Source organism: Medicago sativa, chromosome 4, assembly GCF_051527215.1.
Source record: "Medicago sativa cultivar Bolivia chromosome 4, Bolivia_mono, whole genome shotgun sequence".
Lineage (NCBI taxonomy): Eukaryota > Viridiplantae > Streptophyta > Magnoliopsida > Fabales > Fabaceae > Medicago > Medicago sativa.
Genome location: NC_140752.1, coordinates 20,290,605 through 20,297,213, shown reverse-complemented (window position 1 = coordinate 20,297,213; position 6,609 = coordinate 20,290,605). Strand labels below are relative to the sequence as shown.

The 6,609-nt window shown below is 30.5% G+C and overlaps 1 long non-coding RNA gene across 1 annotated transcript; it reads right to left on the bottom strand.

Moving 5' to 3' along the window:
• Positions 1-3,264: 3,264 nt before the first annotated feature.
• Positions 3,265-4,803, bottom strand: LOC146927096 (uncharacterized). Its single transcript, XR_015008162.1, has 4 exons — positions 4,553-4,803; positions 4,278-4,364; positions 4,051-4,106; positions 3,265-3,828 (listed from the first exon to the last, which is right to left on the bottom strand). It is a non-coding gene; the product is annotated as an uncharacterized LOC146927096 (long non-coding RNA).
• Between the last annotated feature and the right edge of the window lie 1,806 nt (positions 4,804-6,609).

The following is a 6,609-nucleotide window of genomic DNA, read 5'->3' as shown; positions in this document are numbered from 1 at the left end:
TCATAGACGAAAATTCAAATGGCCTATAATTACAGGGACGAAAAGCATATTTTACCCTTTTTTATTTCATTAGGAATGTTAGGGTCACACCCTCTAACACTCCCTTTTAACACACTTCAATCAAAATAAGCCACCTCATCCAAGTTTCACTTTGTGACCATTTATTTTATATTTTTTATTTATCATTTTTTTGGATTTTAATTTCTATCTTCTTCACTCAACCTTCAAGAAGAAAGTCGTGGCTTTTCAAGCTCTCATGTCAAGAAGAAAGTTGTGTCTTTTCACCCAAATTAAACCAAAAGGAAAATAAAAAAATTGCTGATAATTTGGGTTTTCTTTATTCTTTATCATCGTTTTTTTTATAAATGTAATAAAAATTACTTTAGATCTGAAAAGCTCGTATAATCCAATTGGATCCTGAATCTGGAAATGCTACAGCAACAAAATTAGATTCAATTGGAAACCCAATTCATCACGGCCATCGGAGCTCGCGAATAAGACATCGAAGGGAACCAGAGCTCGCGACCAATACGATACAGAGGCGACAAACAGAGATGTGAAGGGGCGTATTGAACCTGGAAAGAATGATGATGAGTTGCGCCAGATCGGAACAAGATGAGTTGTGGAAAGAGAAGGAGCAGTCATGCTGATTTTTGTGGAGAACCTTGAAGGAGCCATGGTGATTTTGTTCAACCATTTTTTTTTTGGGTGAGAAATGTTGTTAGTTCAGCAACTTGTATCACCGGTTAATGGGTAAAGGAAAATAAAACTTGGATGAAGTGGCTTATTTTTATTGGAGTGTGTTAAAAGGGAGCGTTAGAGGGTGTGACGCTAGCATTCCTCTTCATTATTATAGTTTTTGTTCTACAAAATACAATCCGTGATTAACATTTATAAGTAACGTAACATAATAGGTTAAGTATAACGAGACGGGTTAAGATTTATAAGTAAGATATTAGGTTAAGTATAGCGAGACGGGTTAATGGTTATTCCTTTCAAAAAAAACAGCTTATAATTAGGAACATAATTTTATTTTACTTTACATAAACATTAAATGCAAATTGAGGGAAAAATTAGGTTAAAATTAGAGATGACATTTTGCACAAATTAAATCTAGGATTAATATAGTAAAGTCACGCGAAAAAATTAGATTAAATCTAGGGTTAATATTGCGTCACGGGTTAACTTTTAAAAATAAGAGATGACATTTTGCATAAATTAAATCTAGGGTTAATATAGTAAACTCACGCGAAAAAATTATGTTAAATCTAGGGTTAACTTTTAGAAATAAGAGATGTCATTTTGCATAAATTAAATCTAGGGTTAATATAGTAAAGTCATGCGAAAAAATTAGGTTAAATCTAGGGTTAATACTGCGTCACGGGTTAACTTTTAGAAATAAGAGATGGCATTTTGCATAAATTAAATCTAGGGTTAATATAGTAAAGTCACGCGAAAAAAATTAGGTTAAATCTAGGGTTAATACTGCGTCACATGTTAACTTTTAGAAATAAGAGATGGCATTTTGCATAAATTAAATCTAGGGTTAATATAGTAAATTCACGCAGAAAAATTAGGTTAAATCTAGGGTTAATATTGCGTCACAAGTTAACTTTTAGAAATAAGAGATGATATTTTGAATAAATTAAATCTTGGGTTAATATAGTAAAGTCTCGCGAAAAAATTAGATTAAATCTAGGGTTAATACTGCGTCACGGATTAACTTTTAGAAATAAGAGATGTCATTTTGCATAAATTAAATCTAGGGTTAATAAAGTAAAGTCACGCGAAAAAATTAGGTTAAACTAGACCATCGACCCGTGCTTTCGCACGGGTCATATCAATAGTAATAATTGACAATGAAATAAAAAATAATATAAAAGTGCGATGGTAGTTCATTTTATAATGAAACATCTACTCTGCGAATATAACATAATATTGAAATAGCATGAGTCGTTTAACACAAAAAGTTTGACAGTTTGCTAATACCTTTAAAATGAACATATGTCAGAAAAAAATATATTATACAACGAAGTACTACACATTACAAAAAACTTTTTTATAAACCACATTCGACGTAACATTGGTATCGTCACCGTCTTCATAATTTATCAAGATCTTCAAACCATCTCTTGAAGTAAGCCTTGATATTGCAACATACAATTGTCCATGTGAAAAAACAGGAGAAGGTAAATAGACACCAACATTTTTTAGTGGCTAACCTTGGCTTTCGTTGATAGTCATTGCAAATGAAACAATTAACGGAAACTGATCTATGAATATCAATGTTGATAGTTTTTTGTTATTTACAAATGATATACTTTATTTATTAATTTTGTTTTTGGTGCATCATATACTTTATTACTTATCCTCATTGAACATGTAACACATTCTTTCGGTCTTTGGAGTGCATTTTATCCTCCAAGCATTTCTTTAGTGTTTAATGAATCATCATATTTTCCTTTCTTTTACTATTATACTTTTAACTTTGGATATTATTTCTCAATTCCTTCCACAGATTTTTCTTTTGATAGTAATGGGGAAATTTTGCTAAAATTCATTCAATGTATCTCAAACTTTTTAACCAAAGGACTAACAATTCTTATGTCTTCCACATCTAGAGTGGTTGTTGCCTGTTATCATGAATTAGTTGTTGCCAAGTTATACTTATGTCAATCGTTTTGTATATTGCATATGAGCATCTTTAAGGATTAACAAAAGTTTATTCTCTAAGCTAATGGTAATTCACTTTCATAATTGATTGATTCGCACAGGACATAAATTATAATGTCATAAAAAATATGAACATAAATTTATTCCTCTCGTATTTTTCTTTAATCGATCCTCACAGACCACAAATCAAACCTGCACAAAAGAAACTAAAATATTGTCAGAACTCCCAATTTAAAATAGCAAATCCTTTCAATGGTCCTTGCAAATGTTCAACAATTTTGCAACCGAACTAATGTTCAACACTTTCAATCTCAAAAGCAACCAAACTTAATTGAAGGAACAACAAATTTCAATAAGCCATTTAGAATATTCATGTGAAAACTCTACACATACAACAATTTTGCCGACTTAATGGCTGAACAATCTGATCCCTCAATTATACTTAAAACATCACGCAATGCAAAACCAAAATTCAATTATGCAAAATAAAAGATTGACTACCCCTTGTTCATTTTGAAACCATCACCAACAACAATATCATTCTATACACCAGTATAGTTGAGTAAGTTCAAGTGGTTCTCAAGAGAACAATCCAATTTGAGCTTCATAAGCAATTCGATTTTTCCTGCAACTTCATTCCCATAACACAATAAATTGAATGTGGTCAAGAAATTGATATACATTTTGCTCAACCATATAATTAATGAACCACCATATCACAACATAAATTAGAATACATAAATAAGAATATATAAGAAGACGTAGATAAGAAGACATAAATAAGAAGACATCTTTTTCATTAAACTACTATTAAACTATAAGAAAATAGACATAAGAGCCAAGATATTAATTGGTCAGTGAGCAAACCAATGTAATTGAGTGTCCTCTAATGGTAAAGGTAAGAAAACTCCTAATGCTTACAAAATCAACTGAGTATGGTTTATAGGAGTATAACAAAATCAACTTAGAAAAACTGAAAACAAAAGTGAATATATAAACTAAAGAGAAGAGTAGAAGGAAAAAAAAAATAAGCAAATGATTTAATCTACATGACTATGTCTTGTGTAAATCCTGCTACACAAAAAAAAAAGTACCTTGATACAAAGCAAGCCATAAGTGACACAACAATCAAATTTCAATAGTGATCTAAATATCCTGCATAGCATAAGCAAACTCAACATCATTGTGTTAGGTTAATATTGTAGTACCCATCAAATAAATAAAATATATTATTTAGGTTAATGGTTTGCATTGTAGTCCCCGTCAAATAAAATATATTCTTTAGCAACATTGAAAGGAAAAAATTGGAAAATTCTGCATTTAAGCTAATTAATATATTTTTAAAAATGGGATAATAGCAATGTTGTAGAAAAATACCTCAATTGGAGGATGTAATAATTCCCTAAAATACTGAGTCAATATGTTAGCAATCCCTAACAAAGAAAACCAAATAAAAATTAGCTCATGAGACTTTTCATGCTAAATGAAACCACATAACAGAAGAGATTGAGGGCTATATAGAGAGGTAAAGAGAAAAAGGCACAAAAAATACACTAAAAAGAAAGTAACGTTGGGTATTTGCAGAATGGAAACAACTTTGGTACCTGCAATGCACATCAACCTAAGAGGTTACAATCAACCATCAGCCATCATCATCATTCATCGACTTACTCCAACCACTCATCAGATCCCTACATTTGAGCACTAAGCAGACTTCATGCTAGTACTATAATAGTAATACCATTTATAACGATGAAGAAGATGTAAAACACGTAACACAATCAATTTTCATCTAGCTAGAGTTGTATTGCATTATACAAAATTATACATCATAAGGAAGTAAAGTGATTGTAATCCAGTAAAGTAAGAAAAAACTCACTGTATTCCCAAGCAAGGTTGCTTATATAAGAAAGCTAAAGCTATCATCAAAAAGTGCATTTGATTGCCGTGCATTTTCTGTTTTCTCTATTTCTTTCTTAACAGCCATCCTTCTACCAAAATCAAAGGATTCCATACTCTATATGAGCATCCCTTTTTGGAGATATTGAGCAACCTATCAATATATCAATTCACTCACCTATCACATTTCCAAAAAACAATAAGAGAAACAACAAAATTGTTTGAATTAGAACAAATATGAAAAAAATAAAATAAAAAGGATTTGTGCATCACAATTTAAAAAAGGTATGGCAGTGAGAAACAGAGCATATTGATTCAAATGAGCTAAAAAAAATATTTAGAATCCATTACTCATGAAAAATGCCTAAATTCTTTATCTCAAAATCTATCATTCGTACTACCAAAATATTTCTCCAATCGATCTGAAAAGTCGATGCCAAAGAGAAATTACAAAAGTAATAATTAGAAAATAGAGATATAAATCAGTGTCAGAAGAAAACATGAGATATTTCTTCATCATGATGGCGTTTCATAGAATGGGAAGGATGAGAATTGAAGAGATAGTGGGAGAAGAACAAATGATCAGGAAATAGAATGGAAAAAGAAAGGATCTGCATACTCACGCAAATGAAACATTGCTTTTCTCAAATTTATTAACGGAAAAAGAAAGGATTTGTCAAAAGATGAAACATTGCATACTCACGCAAATTTTTGTTTTGTTTTTCAACAAAAATAGGATAATTAGGTTGGAAAGGATAGGAGCGATCTGTTTAAAGGAAATAATAGGATTGATTTGTTTTTTTTTTTTATGATTATCTGTTTAGTAGGAAACGATTCTTAGAGTGCAAACAAAATAGGAACAATCTGTTAATAGGAGTGATTTGTTTTTTTATTTTTTATGTTTATCTGTTTAGTAGCAAATGATTTTTGTCTTCCATAAAAATAGGAGCAATATGTTAATAGGAGTTATTTACGCAAAATAGAGTTAATAGGAGCAATAGAGTTAATAGGAGCAATAGAGTTAATAGGAGCAATATGTTAATAGGAGTTAATAGGAGCAATATGTTAATAGTAGCAAATGATTTTTGCGTTGGAAACAAAATAGGAGGAAATTGTTATAGGATGGACTCCGTTTAGTAAAAGGTGTGAAAATTAGGGCCGATTTGTTTTGTTCAAGAAAATAGGAGATTAGGTGTGATGTGGCCGATTTGTTTCAACAAAAAAATAGGGTTAATAGGGAAATAGGAGATTAGGTCCAATCTGTTTCAACAAAAAAATAGGGTTAATAGGAAACAGGAGATTTGGTCCGATTTATTTCAACAAAAAAATAAGGTTAATAGGGTTAAAACAGTAAATTTAGGCAATAGGATTTAGGTTAAAATTAGGGCTAAAATAACCTTTCGGTTAACTTTTATAGAAAAATAGATAATTAAAATTTGGATTAGGGTAAATCAGTTAGGGTTTAGCGGAAACAACTGTGTTTGCAGCGGAAACAGATGAAAAGCCCTATTTTTCTTTTTGTTTTTCATAATTAAAGTTTGGAATAGGGTAAAATAGTAATTATAATCATTAGGGCTTAGGTAAAATTAGGGCGAAATTGTTTGCTTGGGGCAACTTTTATATATAGATTGATATAGGGTTAATACTGCGCACGGGTTAACTTTTAGAAATAAGAGATGTCATTTTGCATAAATTAAATCTAGGGTTAATATAGTAAAGTCACGCGAAAAAATTCGGTTAAATCTAGGGTTAATACTGCGTCACGGGTTAATTTTTAGAAATAAGAGATTTTATCATAGAATATTTCTTTTATATTCTCATATAGAATAAACCTCCTATGGTGCTACTCAGACATACGGTTTTTACCATATGTCACTCTTTTCTCTCTTATACAATACTCCTGCGCACGACCGTAAAAAAAATTCTTTAATTTAGTCAAGATTAACAAATGTCGAATTATTTTATGATTTATAAATTATATGTATAATGATAGCTTTCAGCAAGTGTACGGTTTTATTGAGTAGTAAAAATATCGAT